The sequence below is a fragment of the Caretta caretta genome, chromosome 11 (assembly GCF_965140235.1).
Source record: "Caretta caretta isolate rCarCar2 chromosome 11, rCarCar1.hap1, whole genome shotgun sequence".
NCBI lineage: Eukaryota > Metazoa > Chordata > Testudines > Cheloniidae > Caretta > Caretta caretta.
Genome location: NC_134216.1, coordinates 69,850,944 through 69,868,127, shown reverse-complemented (window position 1 = coordinate 69,868,127; position 17,184 = coordinate 69,850,944). Strand labels below are relative to the sequence as shown.

Below are 17,184 nucleotides of genomic sequence, written 5' to 3'. Positions count from 1 at the left end.
TTCAAAGCTCCGTTTTTGACAGCCAGCATGCTTATCTCCTCCGAGACACAAAGCAAACCATTACTGTGGAATGCTCCTGCTGCAGAGGGGTCGGTGGGGTGTGTGTGTGTGTGTGTGTGTGTGTGTGTGTGTGTGAGAGAGAGAGAGAGAGAGAGGTGGGGGCTGATGTCAGGGTTTCTCCCTCCCCCCTGCCACTGTCTGAACTTGTAAGACAGTTTGCTGACACTCTGCCCCCAAAACAGTCTCTCCCCCCACAAACACACAACACACTGTCACGCTCCACACACACCCCCATTTGAAAAGCATGCTGCAGCCACTTGCACACTGGGATAGCTATCACAATGCGCTGCTCTCTGTGGTGTTGCAAGAGCTGCTAACAGGGTGAGCGCTTGCAGCTAACAGGGTGAACACACGGCAGCGCTTTCCCTGCTGCTGTCTCCGGGGGCTGGTTTAACTCACAGCGCTCTACATCTGAGACTGCAAGTGTAGCCATAGCCTTAGTATCCCAGCTAAACACAAGGTGGAACAGATTGTTAAGTATAATAATGATGATGATGATGTTGTTCTGACAGGGTCTGTTGCCACTTAGAATTGGTGGGTTCTGGTCTGTGTGGAGCTTGCTTCTGATGAGTTTGGAGGGGCTGGATGGGAGGCCAGAATAGGATCTGTGGCTTATTACAACAGTCTATACCTTACTAACACCCACTGCCCCCACTTCCTTCCACCCGCCTTCCCTTTCTCCCTATGACTGGAGGGATGTTAATGGGCCACTTCACCATGAAATATGTAACTACCTATGCTAAACTATCTATTCCACCTTGTGTTTAGCTGTGACGCTCGGAGAAAATTTCCCAGACCTGAAGAAAAGCTCTGTGTAAGCTGGAAAGCTTGTCTCTCACCTGCAGAAATTGGTTCAGTAAAATATATTCCCTCACCCACATTGTTTCTGTATTACATATACAATTTTTAGGTGCTCTAAATGGGATCTGATGGATTTGGTAACCTTCAGCAAATGCTTTGCAGGTAATGGGCCCACGTAGTGTAAAAGAGTGCATTTTCTTCATGTGTCTAGCCCTGTTTAATAAATAGATTCACTGGAGCCGGTGTTGTGAGGAATTGGTTATTTCAAGCCCTGAAGTATTTCTGTGTACACTTTGCAGTAATTAAACACTTTAACTTCTATGAGACAGTGAAACTTTAATAATATAAAACCTGCCTGATATAGAAAGGGAGTGGTACTGGTGGTGGTTCTTGTAGGTCAGCACTGAGCTTAAAATGTATTATTTTCTCATATCAACATTGCCACAACTCCTACTGTGTTGATCTCTGTCTAGTAGAAGTCAATTGCCAGTACTCTCTTTTCCCTCTTACTTTTTTCCTTCTCTCTGTGCTCCCTCACCCTCATGTTGGGGTGCTACTGTTACACATGACATTATCCACATTGTCCCGAGGGACTGTCACAGCATTAATGTGATGAGACAAAGCAAATTTAGCTTTTTTTCCCCCCGTCACTTGAGGGACTAGTGGGGTGAATACAACCTTAGCTCTGTTGTTCACAAATCCATGGGGCCAGACTGCATAAAGGACAAGGAGAAATGACTAGGCAATCTTATCTCCAGTGGGGGAGAAGTTACGGAATTTTATCTGAGAATAAGCAAATCCCAGTCTCCTTTTATATGGTATATAACATGGAGACAGTAGAGAGTCCAGTTCACATCTCTTTAATGCAAAAGACTTTTCTATCCATTCTGGATCTCTTGTGGGAAGAGAGGCACTTTGTAAGCATGTCCTTGCCATCTGTCTCCTGTCACTCATATCCCTCTAGTTAAGAATGGAACTGTTCATTGTTCCCCAGAGGGCTAAAAGGGGCAAATGGCAGTCTGCTTTCCAACCTTTTACATTAATATGTCTTAATAATGCAATCTGTGATCAGTTAAGATCTGAACGTACACTGAGGGCACAGAATGTGAAAATTTAGTTATGGTGCAGATTGCACAGCTGTAGTAGAATCCTTTGCAGAATGTGCTCCTTCTACACTTGAAAGACTTAAGCCTCAATTGTGGAACTGGATCTCTGCGTACTGACCTGTGCGCCCATGCAAAGCCCCATTAATCCCTTGCATAGATCCAGTTGCAAAATTGAGGCCATTGCTTGGGGTGTTTTTTTTTTTTTTGCTTTTTGTTTGAGCTCTCCTTTTTCAATGAAAATTGAGGGATATGGCAGACTCACTCCCGACAAAATCAAAGGAAAGGAAAATCTTTTGTTGGCTACCTGCTAGTAGTGAAGGATGACAATTTGGAGTTGATGCGTTTATTAGGAGAATGTGAAAGATAAGAACATGAATTTTTATGTGGACTATGACACAATATTGTAGCACAAATGAACCATGCATCTGAATGCTGGGATTTGTCTACAGTGTATTCACGAAGCTTGCTGTAAGAGCATTAGCTGCACAGTGGGGCATTATGTAGTTTTTCTATTCTCATTGCTTTATGTTGAAGCAGCACCTCTTGGCTCTTTTGATACCTCAGGATTAATATGCAGCAGGAGGCTTGGTGTTGTCTAACATCAGGTACCTGTCTTTCAGCATCAGAAGCAATGTAGCCAGTGTGTGGGCATAAGAGGCCAGGTAGGCAGTGCGTTGGCATAACATTTTGGAAGGATTTGGACAGTAGCAGACTGAGGCAAAGGTGGTTTAGTCTCATAAAAACAATGATGGCCTGGTGTTACTTATGTGAAAATCTGCGTACTCCATTTTAAAATTAAACTAGACAAACTGCATGTATACAATGAGCATAAGATCAGACAGGAGCAGAGAATGCAATCCTTCAAACAAACATCATATAATATCGAGTTCTCAGCAAATTCTGTGTTAATAATTTGGTTTCGTACACACAAACACCAAAATACAATTTATCAATACTGTTTACTTTCTCTGTCAGGACACATTTGAACTCTTGTTCTGTTGTGTCAAAGCTCAACAAGAATATTCTCCAAAACTTCTTCCCCTGTTGCAGTCTTTTTTGCTTAGCACAGGATAATTGGCTTCAGCCATGTCTGGGTATGTTTCCACATGACTCGATTCCTCAGCTGTTGTGGAAAAAGAGACAGACATCTGCTAGGGCTCTCCAATTCGAGGATAAAGTGCCAGATGTTGGGAACTGTATACTGTACTCTCACAAAAAGAAAAGGAGTACTTGTGGCACCTTAGAGACTAACCAATTTATTTGAGCATAAGTTTTCATGAGCTACAGCTCACTTCATCGGATGCATACCGTGGAAAATACAGAAGATGTTTTTATACACACAGACCATGAAAAAATGGGTGTTTATCACTACAAAAGGTTTCCTCTCCCCCCACCCCACTCTCCTGCTGGTAATAGTTTATCTAAAGTGATCACTCTCCTTACAATGTGTATGATAATCAAGGTGGGCCATTTCCAGCACAAATCCAGGTTTTCTCCCTTCCCCCCCCCTCCCAAAACCCCACTCTCCTGTTGGAAATGCATCTGACACTAGGGAGGCAGTGTGTTCTGGCTGATAAGGCAATGGACTGGGAGTCAGGAGACATGGGTCTTATTCCTGGCTCTGCCTCTGACCTGCTATGGCGTTGGGCAAAGCGTTTCAGTTCAGTGCCTTTGTTTCCCCTCCTTCCCTTTGTTTATCTTGTCTGTTTAGATTGTAAAGTCTTCAGGCCAGGGACACACACTCATGATGGGTCCAGATCTCAGTTGGTCTCTGGATGCCACTGTAATATAAACAATACATAATTTATGGAAAAGCCAGGTAAATGCATCGTGTTAAACAGAAGTGGGTATTCCTGCTCAGTATTCTTTATAAAGAGGACATGTATTGCATCAACTTGTGAAATATGTTTTTAATAGGGGCTAGACTGTTTGAATTAATAGTAACTTCCGTTTTTCTCTAAGGGTGTAGGTCCTCACTGGGAAACAAAAAAAACAATTTGTCCTCCTTAATAGTGCAGATTACTTCTCAACTATGAGACACCTGTCAGTGAAGGGAATGACCTGAAAGTGTCATTGTGATGAACAGAGTAAATTATCTCATGCTTGATTGTGGTGAATGATGTACAGAAAGAGACAAAAGGATCAGGGAAATGTTTCTTATTTAAAAACAAATGAACTTGTTTGCTGAAGCACAAAAGTAAGAGCTAGAATGTGGTGTTTAGCAATTTCCTTGTTAAAATTGCCTTAATGGAAAGACACATGGAACACAAATCGGTACCATATGTTGTTTAATTTCAAAGCTGTCTAACCCACCTTCAGTAGGTATTCAGTCTGTAAGTTCAGGGCTCCTATATGTTGCCTTACTCCTGAGTAATTATCCAAACTATAACAAAATTTAATTTGTAGTGTTGTCACATCTAGGCGCAACAGTCGTGGATCAAGACCCTATCGTGTTAGGTGCTGTACAGACAGAACAAAAACAGTCCCTGCCCCCAAAGAGTGTACTGTCTAAGTACAAGACAAGTCACAACAGATGGTTATTGATTGACTGAAGGGGGAGTACAAGAAAACAATGAGACAGTATTGGTCAGTGTGGTAAGTTGGGATGTCAGCACACCAGCAGCTTAACTGGTGTCAGGTTTTTTGTTGGCTTTGTGACGGTGTAGAGTTAGGCTGCAGAAGCACTTTAACGTGCCTTGTGTGGTCGCAGTGCAGCGCTAGGGGAGAGCTCTCCCAGCACTCTAAAAAAACCACCTCCACGAGAGGCGTAGCTCCCAGCACTGGTGCCCTGTCTACAGTGGTGCTTTACAGGGCTGAAATTTGCTGCGCTCAGGGGTGGTTTTTTTTTACACCCCTGAGCGAGAAAGTTGCAGTGCTGTAAATTGCCAGTGTAGACAAGCCCTTAGTTAGTTTTGTGCATGTTTACGGGGAGCACATCCCAAGCTTACGAGGCATCCTGGGAGAAAGTATGAAGGTTCTTGTTTGAGAAATATAACTTTAATACTTTAGTACACTACTTTGGCAATAAGTGTCTAAAGCCGGGACTTTTCAGAGAAATTAAGTTCCTGAATCCCATTGGCCTTCAGTCAGAGCCCAACTCTCCATTTTCCAAGGAACCTAAATTGGATTTATTTTCCTCTCTTGCTAAAGATAACTGGTGAAAGGTTTGGTGAATTTTCTGCAGATTATTTCTTAATTCAGAGGCATCTTTCTTTGCCCTGTTGCACACCATGACAACGCTTCCTGGATTTGTTCCTGCTGGCATACAGTAGAACCTCGGAGTTACGGACACCTTGGGAATGGAGGTTGTTCGTAACTCTGAACAGTATCTTCACCTCCTACCTGTAAGTAGCTGTCCTACGCATAGGGGCAGGCAGCTAGTTCTGGTTCCCTGGCTGCAAAGATGAGTGAGGGAGGGCAGGGGGTGAAAACAGTGCCCACGGCTTACAGGAAAGTGGCACAGACCCCAGCGCTGCTCCTGCTCTGCCTGCTTAGGCTGGCAGTTGGGACTCACAATTGTGCCTGCGAACATCAGCGTCTTCACCTCCTAGCTGTAAGTGGCTGCCCCACGCATGAGCGTGGTGGTGGGGACAGGCAACCCAGATGTGCCTGTCTTTAAGTTGCAATACAGGCACAGTATAGTATTTGCTTCCCCCCCCCCCCCCCCCGGTCTTTGCTGCTGCCTGATAGCTTACTTCCAGTTCCACGTGGTGTCCAGTTGACTGGTCAGTCCATAACTCTGGTGTTCTTATCTTTGAGGTTCTCCTGTATTTTGTTGTGGGGGTTTTTACATGCTACCATCCATGGTAAACTATAGTATAGTAGGAACCACCAAGGGTTTATCAACACATTCCCTGCATTCACAACGGAAGTAATAAAGTGGAAACATTATGTCCTGGAAGATACAGACTTTGTTGGGTTTGTTAATCATTATAGGCAAGCGTTACTCTACCTGGCATATTTCTGTCTCCTCGCTCCGTATATATAATACATATATACACACACAGTGTGCATGGTTTTAATCTATGAATAGATGTAGGACAATACAATGGTTTGTTGCTAGACCGGGTGCCAAATGCTCTATTGTAAAGAAGCTGTTGTATGGTGAATGGAAAGTAGTGGAGGCTGAAGTCAATTTCTCAGTGACCAATGTGTTGTGAACGCTGTTGGAAACAGGAAGTATTGTCAGCTGTTTTGGGGCCTGTGAGGTTTCCAAGTAACATCCTGAAAAATTCAGAGCTTTCAGAGGCAGTGAGGAAACCTACTAGCTAGTTCATGGACAACTAGGAGGGAGAATTCTGTTGTTCAGCTGGGACAGCCAAACTCGGGTCAGGGCAAGCAGCATTTACTTATCACATGACAAGCTGTTGTTTTGCACTTCAAAATCCATCAAAATGCCCTAATATTCAGTGCTAACAGGACTTCTTATTGAACACCAGTAGAAAAACTGGTTCTTTATTTAGAGAGGCAGTTTGGCCTAGTGCATAGAGCACTGGACTGGGATTTGGGAGACATGGATTCTGTTCCTCGCTCTGCCACTGGCCGGTTATTGCTCCTCCTTGTGCCTCTGTTTCCCCATCTGTAAAATATGGATAATGATACTGACCTCCTTTATGAAGTACTTGGAGATCTGTAACCCAAGATTTCTTTCCATCTACGGTGAAAAGTGCTATAAAGTAGAATTTTGTCTTGTTATACAGTGGCATTGCTTGTTAAATAATAATGGCTATCCTGTTGAAGAGGTTGAAAATAAAAGTTGGCCTCTTGCCCTAGTTTTTAAGTAAATATCATAGCTCCACTCAGCAAATTGGGCCACCTGTTGTACACTGGAAAACTCTTGTTGGGGTTGCTCAAGGAAACTGAGGCCAGCTTTCCCTTAGTTTTGGATCACATGTCTGTCAGTGTACATAGGATTGTTAAGTGTAGGTCACATCAGCTTGTCACTGAAGCAGTTATGTTGAACGTATGAACAACATACGTTCAACATAATTCACTAGGCTTTGAGGGTTTTTAATACTGACTGGCTTTGAAAAGATGGATCTTTTTCTCTGACAACTAAATAGGTACTTGACAGTCATTGGAATATTTTTCTTGTTTGCATGAGGATACTATTGTGAATGGGCTAACATTGTCAGATTTTCTGCTGTTCAGGAGTGGCTGGCTATCTTTCACAGTGAGACTCCTGATTATTGTACCAGCATGTTCAGGTGAGGTTTGTGAATGGAGAGAGACTTGCCTGTTGTTCACATAGGTACAGAACAGCTATTTTCATTGGTGTAGACGTTTGTATAGTGTTTCCCTGGAATGTTAACTGTGTTTTTTTTAAAAAATAACCCACTAAGAATTTTTTTGTGAACTGCATGGAGAACGGGTAACAAGACAAGAATTTAGCAGGTTTTAGAAACACTGATGTTTGTCATTCACACAGAGTCAAGTGGTAGTTGTAGCCCCCCAAACTGTGGCTTCTTGGGTTACATCTAATGGTAATGACATGTTAAATGACTCCTGTATTCCCATGCATAGCATTGCTTTTACCTGATTAGCTAGTTTCCTGCACAGTTATTTTTCAGATATAGTGTATAGTATTTTTGAAATGTTGTCATGGCTCAGTGTGAACATAACATACTTCAGCAACAACATGCATGTCCGTCCCAGTTCGTGTATTGACTTGAGGTTCTAATAGACTGCCTCTATGAACATGCTGATTATGTTTGGGGAAATGGATGCAGTAATTTTTGTCAGCTTAAACTGTTCAGCACAAATTACATTATTGCTTCTGGAAACCCTCTGGGGCTTGATTTGTGACTGTTTGCCTTTTTTAAAGGGGAAAAGTTAGCACTGTCCTCCACAGGCCTGCAACTGTGATTAAACCATGGCTTTTCTTAAATTGTTTTATGCTCATCAGCTTTCTAGTTTTCAGCCAACATAAGTTTCTAGTGCAGGTGACCTTACAGTTCTTGTTTGCTTTATGAATATTGTAGAGTGATTGATTAAAATCTCGTAATTGGGAAAATTCTGTATTTTTCCTTAATGTGTATGTTTAACTTGGACAAGACTTTCAAGGTTCTTTTTTGCAAACTACCCAGAGAACTTTAGGATTGGCTACAGGTTGTGGTCTTAAGTTGGCTTTCCAAAAGACAGTTAATATAATCAGTGACAATGCGTTTATGACTACGATTATGCAGAATTATTTTCAGCTATTATAAAAAGAGTAGTGTGAGGTATAAACAGTTTATTTGCAATATCTCCACACACCTTAGCGAAGTGACAAGTTTATATCTTTTTCATTAGCACTTGCTTTTGCTGCAGCAGTGTAAACTCTGAAGTGGATTTGCATGTGCTATTTGATTTAGACACAATATAAATAACTACTTTAAAACTTTTTATTTTTTTCTTTTATAACCATACATCCCCTATAATGCAATATAGAGCATATACCAAGCTGAGTGCATTTAATATATTGACCAAACATTCAGCACTACTTTAGTTTCTCTTTACCTATGTAACTTAACTACTGTTAATAAACTCTTCACAGCATCAGGGTCCTAGATGGTTTCACTTTTCTGGTTCACCTGATTTATTGTCTGCCTGATCCTGTCCAGCAGCTGTCTCGATGAGCCCTCAGCTCGGTTGGGGGGTGGAGGGAGGAGGGAGAAATGACATTATTGCCATGCAGGACACTACATTTCCTGGATATAAGATTGAGACTTGGAAGCCGAAGGCTTTGCTTACCATTTGGCAACTATTTCATCGTGTGTGTGTGTATTATGACACAGACTTTCATTCAAGCTTTTAAAATCTTACTCATGTCAACTCTTATGTCACAAGTAAATGTGTATTTGGATAGGTTTTTTTTACAAAATATGTTTAGCAGTAGTTCTACCATTTTGAAAAGATTAGGGAAGGATAGTGACTTCATTAAAGGGTAGAAGAACACTGTTTCTCCTGTGAATGTAGTGCCATAATTTGCTGAGTAGGGTTATCATTCATACCCTCTAGATCCATTTTATTTTGGAATCAAATTTGACATTGGTTTGGCAAATGTAGGTTTTATCAGACCTCCGTCCTGTGTATGGTGTGATAAGCTGCCATTTGACAGCACACAGCAACACTTCACAGCAGTTCAAAACAGCATAGCCTAATGAAACTGCAGGGGAAGATTAGGCAGAATGTAATTCTCTCATCTGGAGTTTGGTGAAGATACTGTACACGAATAGAACCCTTGCAGAAAGTGCTTGGAAATCTTCAGTGACCTCAAACAATCTTTTTCTCATCTGAGACACAGCACCTTTGGTAGCATGGTATATTCAAATACCATGCCAGCTCACTGGTTCTTTTTCTTTATCAGAGGGAGGCATGCCATCCACTACATGGTCATTGCTTCTGACAACACATAATGTCCTTTGAGAGTGTCTCATTCAAATTCTCAGTTAACTCAACCCTGCTTCATTTATGAGATCTGACTGCAGAGGGGGATATGGCTGTAAGCATAACTAGAGCTTCAAAAAAAGTGATCTTGAAATATTTTATGATCATTAAGAGACATTACTAACTATACTTAAATGTAAAATAATAAATTAATATAACAGTTGTGTCTCACGGATCTCTTTATATATGCCCTGGAAGCTCTGCTCTGGGTTCAGCCACAGCTTTCCTTGTGACTTTGGTAACTACTGATGTGAGGGGAAGGTATTGTTTAATTGTCTTTATTGTTTTTAGAAGGTGGAGCATCTGTAGGCTCATGAAAAATGTAGCCTCAAACTGTTTACCTTTTAAAAGCTGCTGGTTCCTTTTTACTGGCTTGGCTTCCAGTAGTGCTTCATCTATAGCAAAACCACTTAAAAAATTTAGTTCTGCAGTATGCAGTACAATGAGGGAATTTTATTCTTTAATGCGAATGTTAAAATCAATTAGTATGTGTATGTGGGGAGGGGACATTTGTTCTCAGGGGAATTGGAAGAAATATGTTCAAGTGCATAGAAGTATTACTGCATATAAAATACTTCTGTGCATCAGTCTCTCTGGCTTTCAAGAGATCAGAAATAGAGTTTAGAGATATCTGAATGTTAAATCTGACTAGTTTAATGGAGACCGGCTTGGATGAACCAAACTCACTAGTTGCTTCGTGATTTTTAAACTTGTTTTGTGCCCACAAAGAAAAAGTTTAAGCTTAGTGTTAGGGTATCACATAAAGAAGCTTTAGGAAGTGAGGGAAATAATAGAAGTGTGTGTGTGTGAGAGAGAGAGAGAGAGGTGCGAGCCCAGACATCCATTTTAAAAGAACTGCTAAGAGATTAATGATCAGGTGGTCTGAGGGCTTAAACATAGACTTAAGGCTTCTACACTCTCACTTCTTGGCTGAGTGCCACAGTGCAAAGCCTCCATGTTTCTTTGTTCTGCATCTGAAGCATACATCAGTGAGTTCCTGGAATTATCCAGCAGGGGGTGTGGTTGTAGCTGGCATCTACCATCTCCAAGGCTGAGTAATCTGAAGCCTTCTCCTATGCATAGTTTCCTGCCACTTTAATTCTCTCTCTATCATTTGAAAAATAATAAACCTCCTTTCTTCTCTGCGTAGCACCGCCTCTGACAGACCTTAGGAATTATAAAGAAAATACCTAAATTGTAATGAAAGAAAATAAAATGTGGGGAGCTGTTAAGCTTTTAAAATCTCATGTGCTGCATGCAGAATTTTCAGTCTTGCAGTGTTTGCTGTTAACAGCTATTATAGCTTAACAAGCATCTGAAATTCAGTTTCTGGGGTGGGGTAGAAGGCAGTAAAAGCCAGTCTGGTACAGGTGGTCCTAGCTCCAGGTAAGAGTCCAGTTGATCCTGTGTATTCTCCTATGCAGTTGATTTTATGTGCAAGGGTTGGTGTCACACCTGAAAGGTGCCATTGTAGTCAGTGAAGTAGAGAGGATTTTAAAGACTCAGTACTTCTGTTAATAGTCTGGAAGCATTATGTAGTAAAATCTCATTTTGTGGGCAAGTTCCTAATAGAAAGGTAAGGGAGGTTTCATTTTATTTGTAAAAATGTATTAACTTCAGTGGCGTCACCCATCACGCTCTGTAGCATGGCAGGGGTGGGGGAGGGACTCACCCCCCACCCCCAGCTCCAGGTCCTTCAGTTCATGGAAATGTTGGTAATACCTTCCTTGACCCATTTCCAATGACGTATCATTCAAAAGCCCTTTCTCGCGTGAACACAATGGTACCAAAATGACAAATCTAGAACAGCTATGTAGCTATATATTGGAGCAAATGTTTAAAAATCAATGTTTTTTAAATTATACTTTAACACAGGGATGCATAAAAAAGACATTGATCTTTGGTAATCCTAGGGAAGTTGTCCTTGACATGTAGGACTGAAAACATTCATTTATCAAAGTTGTCATAAGCATCATCTCAGTCTATGGCACCACCGATAGACACATTGTCACATTGATCCTTGTCCGTGCTACACTTGCATATCTCAGTACAAGGCAGGCTGCTGGCCAAACATTTGCAGGGTGGTAAGCATCTGGTCTTTGCACTCGAGCTTTTGATTAGCTGCAGGAGTGCATGATATTTCACACACAACTGGTGTGATCAGTCCATCCTCCAAGACCCATCCATGCGCTATAGAGTAGTTTTGGATGCACTTGATCATCCCAGCATCATTGCATTGCTTGATAACTTGCTCTGTTGATAGCAGGTATAAATGCATCCCTTGTTGGTGGCAATTTTTCTCCATTTGTTGTCTTCTTGGAAAGTGTCCACAAGCGTAACCCTGCCAGAATCATAATGTTTGTCATCAGATGGTGAACTTGGCATGTTAATACCTCCAATTATGACCTCACCAGTGACTCTTTCAGCCGTTCCGAGCTCCTTCAGAGTGAGGAGAGAGTCTTCGGAGGCTGAATCAAATGCCTTCCAGTAAGATAATTTGGTCTTTCCAGCCAGCCTTCTGGTAGTGCCGCATCCTGAAAGAGCATGGAAAACTGGTAGTGCAGTGGCTTTTAATGGTCCTAGTGATTGATAGGAACACATTTCTGAGGGATATAAAATGATTCAGTTCCCCAGCAGCAGGCACAAAAAACACTCTTGCAGAAATCATGGGTAGCATCTCATAGATAGCAACAGGATATCTGGGTCTTGTGTAAAAATCCAGAATTTAGTAGCACCTTTCTCTGTGGCATGATATCACGCAAGGTAGCTTTATTGTCAGCCCGCTCGTGGGAGCTATGAAGGCACTCCAGTGAACAGTGCAAGGTAGCAGCTTCATTATGCCATGCGATGATGTAGTTCTTTAAGAAAATTCTTCACATGCTGGAGCATTTTTCCTGCAAGGTATGCAGTTAACTCGTCCTTCAATCAAGTATTCATTGTGACAATGGAAATGTTCGTGAAGTCAACGATTTTGTATTGGACAGGTGCAGTACCATGGAGTCTCTTCCTTCCGGTAATATTTTTAATTGATTCCTCTTTATACTTGTCAAACATGAGGTAGACTTCATCCTAGATCCAGTATTTTCTCTGTAGCCTCATAATGAAGTGATCAGCCAAATCTTGGCAGGTGTTAACAGTTCTTGGTTTGCTGAGAGCTTGTACTTCAGTCAGACCTTCTTTGATTGCAGTGCTGAAAGGCTCTGCTGGCATAAGGTACTGGTCATGTCAGTAGGTGCTGACTTAGACCATTCAAGATGTGCATTCACTTGCTTTTCATGTGGCGCACATGCCTTGTTCCATCTCATTTGAACATCAGTTATGGTGCCCTGGAGAACTTTTACTTTCTCAGTATCTCAGCTGAGATCTGGACAAGACCAAAAGACTAGCAAACAGTGACCTGTCTGCAGTTAGCTCTGTAATAGTCCCTACCATCTTTACTCTGATTTTCTTCTTTGCATTCAAGCATAGCTGTAGTCTATTTTTGATTGGGAGCCCATAGATTGACAAAGGTTTTGAAGGCTTCATACAAGTCATAATCAAATGGCTACTTTGGGTTGACATCTTCAGCTATCTCATCACTGAAGACTACTTTCATCAAGATGTTAATGACTCTGGGCCATCATATGCAAATGGGTTGCCAATGAAAGTTCATCCTGTAGCTTTGGAATTGCTCCTTCTTGGCTTTTGACAGCACCTAAGGAGTCTAGATGGTGCTTGGTTACTTCTGGAGAAGTTATCCCAATCATGTTTGATGTTTTGTTTGAAATTTGATGGCGTTCTTGGGTTGCCAGGAAAAACCAGGAGGGAGCATTTGGATGTTATGCCCAACAAGCCCACAACGACTTCGATTGCTCTGTTTTCTAGGTCCTCATCTGAACCAAGTTCACAAAGTGAACTGTTTCAGAGTAACAGCCGTGTTAGTCTGTATTCGCAAAAACAAAAGGAATACGTCCCTTGGCCCGCGCCGCTTCCCGCAGCCCCCATTTGCCTGGAGTGGTGAACCACGGCCAGTGGGAGCCGTGATAGGCCGAACCTGCGGACACGGCAGGTAAACCAACTGGTCCGGCCTGCCAGGGGCTTTCCCTGAACAAGCGGTGGACCGGCTTTGAGAACCACTGCTGTAAGGTGCAAATTCCAATTAGCAGTTCTGAGAGATCAAATAAAAAGAAGCAAAGACTCAACTGTCTTCATATTGCTGCACCATCCTGAAAGTTGTCTTTATCACCAATTCAACCTCATTGAAATGCTTGATTTGTTTTGTGATATTGCAGCTCATTATCAAGGGACATTAGCAGCTGATGAAAAGGTCAGTTAAAGGCTGACTGTGTTGGAATGTACCTTTTTCCTGAAATGGTGTAATGTGGTACATCCTGGGTGTCTGGGTCATAGGAGGTTATGTCTTCTATCTCTTCAGCTGAAGCTGTACTCAGTGATTTTTCACTTCTGGAGTTCGTCCCACTTTTGCACAATAACCAAGTGAGGTCAAGGTTAGTGAACGCGCACAACTTCTGCTTCATGGAAAACTGGACTTCTTGGCTTCAGAATTTTTGGACCTTTATAGGAAAGTGAGTTGTGAATTCAGGATGCTCCTTCAAGGAACAGTTCTTTGCTGGACCAGAAAGCACTTGAGGCTGAGACCGGTTCTCATTAATACACTCTGGATAGCAGATGATAATGATAGTATGAAGGGTACCATTGCCATTTGCTGTATCTTCAAGGAAAGGTAAGTTAGCAGCAGCACAAAATATAAACCTATGCTTGACAAGATCTGGGAGAATGTACAATCCTTTATTCAGTTCTGTGTGGGGAAGAACCTTGTTTGCAATTGCATTTGCCAGGCAGAGTACTTTGTTGTACTCAGTGGAGGAACCAATGCTGTGCATAAGCTGCATGAGGCATTTGCTATGGGTTCAGAATGAATTGTTAAATCAACAGTCACTTGTAGTGGTAGATATACTTGTCAACTGTGAGGCATATGCGTAGTGTTGGAAACCTGCCTTTCACCCAAGCACTCAGATGAGGCTTTTCAATAAAATGGCAGATTTGTGCTCTACTTGCTTACTGTCATGCTTGCTGGTGCTGAAGTTACTGTGACCACTGATATACCACTTAAAAATCCACGTGATCTACACTTTTTTTCCCCCAGGTTTGGCATCAGCTATGTATCCCTTAAACTCCCACATACTGCAGCACTACATGAGTTTCCATAAAAATTTAGCAGCTGCAAACAGTCTTTGTATTACTGCTGACATCAGCTTTTTTCTCTGCTTTTGCTAGCACCATGTCTTTTTTGCAGCTTTTAAGGATATGCACTGTAATTCATTTCTGCAGAGAGGATTGCAAAAAATTACATCCATATACCACAGTTTATCTTCAATAAGGGCTTTAACAGCCTTTCTGCTAAGCATCTCTCCCTCTTAAATCCCATTCAAAGCACATATTTTGTTGTGCTTAGCCTCTGCATCTGCCATCACCACCACTTTCTGATCCATTAATCTCTGCAAGCCAGTGTATGAACTCCAGCTGTCGCACAGTTCACAATAGTAAAATAAATATTTGTTTCTGTTGCTTTTACCTTTTGACACAACATATTACCTACATTCTTGGTGTAGCACTTGGTTTGCAGCATTGTGTGTGTGGGCATGTTTTGGGTCAGTGAACCTACTGAATTGTACTTTCCATGCCATGTTCTTGCTATAAGTGATTACTTCCATTTCTCGCCTGTCTCGTGTTGAAACTGGGCTTAATGAAGGCTTTCACTTTTCCAGCTTACTACAGAACAAGCTGATGTTCTTCTTGAAATGCATGTAATGGGACCAAGTATAAGGGAAATCTTGCCCATTGCTGGCACTTGTCGTGGCATCTTCAACTCTTTCCTGAAGCTGGATGTACTCCCTCTCCTTGCCACATTTGGTTTATCGGTGTACTGCTTATAGTGTTGTGTTTTTAATTAAATGCTCCACGGTGGTATTCTCCAAAGATTCAGTTATTAGTCAGTACTCTTTTCCTCCCCATTGAAGCCTAAAAATGATCAAGCCCAAAGTAAAAAATAAAGATTTTGTAATAAAATTACTTTGGGATTGTAAATAGTTGTTATGTGATATGTTATGTAATCATGTGCATACCGTTTGCGGATGGATTCCAGTAATTTCCAGCTGGGAACTGCCATCTTCATCAGTGCCTCATGACAACTCCTTTGGCATAATAAACCAAGCTTATAATCAGTATCACTGAACATTTTTTTTACTGATGATGGCAAATCAACTTGAAGCACTCCAGTCATTTAAAGTAATCTAACATTTAAAAAATATAATCAGGTATGTTCTGAGCATTAACTAATAACATAGTACTTTCAGTCGAGGGCCACAACTTAACTTTGTGAGGGCTGCATTTTTGACATGCCTTCTGTTGAAGTATAATTTTAAAAAAAGATGTTTAAACATTTTCTTGAATATATAACTACATAATTGTTCTAGGTTTGTCATGTTTGGTACCATTGTGTTTGCGGAAGAAAGGACTTTTGAACAATAACCAAACTGACCCATTTCCAATGACACTGTATTATTAAAATTTCCACAGGACCAGGAGCTGGCAGCTAGGGAGTTGGGGTGAGGAGTTGAGCTCCCCTGTCAGACCACAGAGGGTCACACCTTTGAAATTGATTCTGTGGATTTTTAGAAATCAAAAGACATCTCTTACCTTTTTGTCATTAACTTGCCTATGGAATTACACATGCTCCCAGACTAACTTCTTGCAGTTAAAGAGAAGGTCATAGTTTGCTTCTGGGTGCCAGTATATACACCACCTGTCAGGGACAATTATACACCTTGTCAAGTCACATCATGAATTTTCCTGTCTCAGCTCTAATTTGTGTTCTGGATGCTGAAATTGATTCTCTTGAATGATCAAACACCCAGGAATAGAATGGCTGTAATTTTTGTCAGTTCAACTTTTCGGAATAAATTGGACAACAGGATACAGAATATAAATCACTGGTGAAGGGTTATGATGAAGAATGTGTCCTCTTAAAGTTCCTTAATTAAAACTATAACAATTAGCTGAATCATCTGTTTTCTCAGATTTAATTTCTTCTATTTTTGTGTATGTTTTCTCATATAAAGGTGCAATGCAGGGCTGGCTTTATAACATCTGTGGTATGCCAAGTGTGTTCTGGATGTCATTGTGATCCCCCAAGAGATGCATTCAATATCTGAGTGATCGTAAGTACATGTGGGTTACCCAAAGGAAGACCTTCCTAGACACTCCAGTCCTTGGAAATAAGAGGAGAGTGCTCCATTATTTCAGGAGGAGTAAAGCTATTAAAGCAGAGGTATCTTCCTGCTTTCTCATCCAAATTCCTGTTGTTGTAGTACTAATAGGAAATTAGAAAATCAGCCCTTTCAAGGGATGTTGCTTCATTTCTGTCCTAGTCAAAAAAAGTATGATTTATGTATGTCACTGCATTCCTGTTACACGTGGCAAGTACAACCTACACTGATTTGGTTAAATTACTTCTCATGTCTTTTCCCATCTTTAGTCTGCAAACACTCAAGCTGTGGTCCATGGACCAGTGGTGGTCTTAGAGAACTTGCTGATAGTCTCCAGAGCTTGCCTGTCAGTACTTCTAATGTTTACTTCCAGAAGCTAAAAGTCCCATTAAAACAGCTAAAAATAGTTGCTTCCTTAATGTCATTGTTCCATGTAAGCAATTACTATAGTTCCTGCAGCTGTGTTTGAGAATGTCTCCATTGCAGTCGAACTACAATCAAAGGTGTGATTTCAGCTCAGG

At 41.4% G+C, this 17,184-nt stretch overlaps 1 protein-coding gene across 36 annotated transcripts in view; it reads left to right on the top strand.

Annotated features, from left to right (window-relative positions):
- Window positions 1–17,184, top strand: part of LRRFIP1 (LRR binding FLII interacting protein 1) — a 186,653-nt gene that overhangs the window by 42,166 nt on the left and 127,303 nt on the right. The window contains exon 2 of one of the 36 annotated variants that reach the window (XM_075118141.1): window positions 16,517–16,615. The exons of the other annotated variants lie outside the window; for them this stretch is intronic. The gene's annotated coding sequence lies outside the window, so the exon portion shown is untranslated. The remainder of the gene's footprint in view (window positions 1–16,516; window positions 16,616–17,184) is intronic. 36 annotated transcript variants of the gene reach the window in all.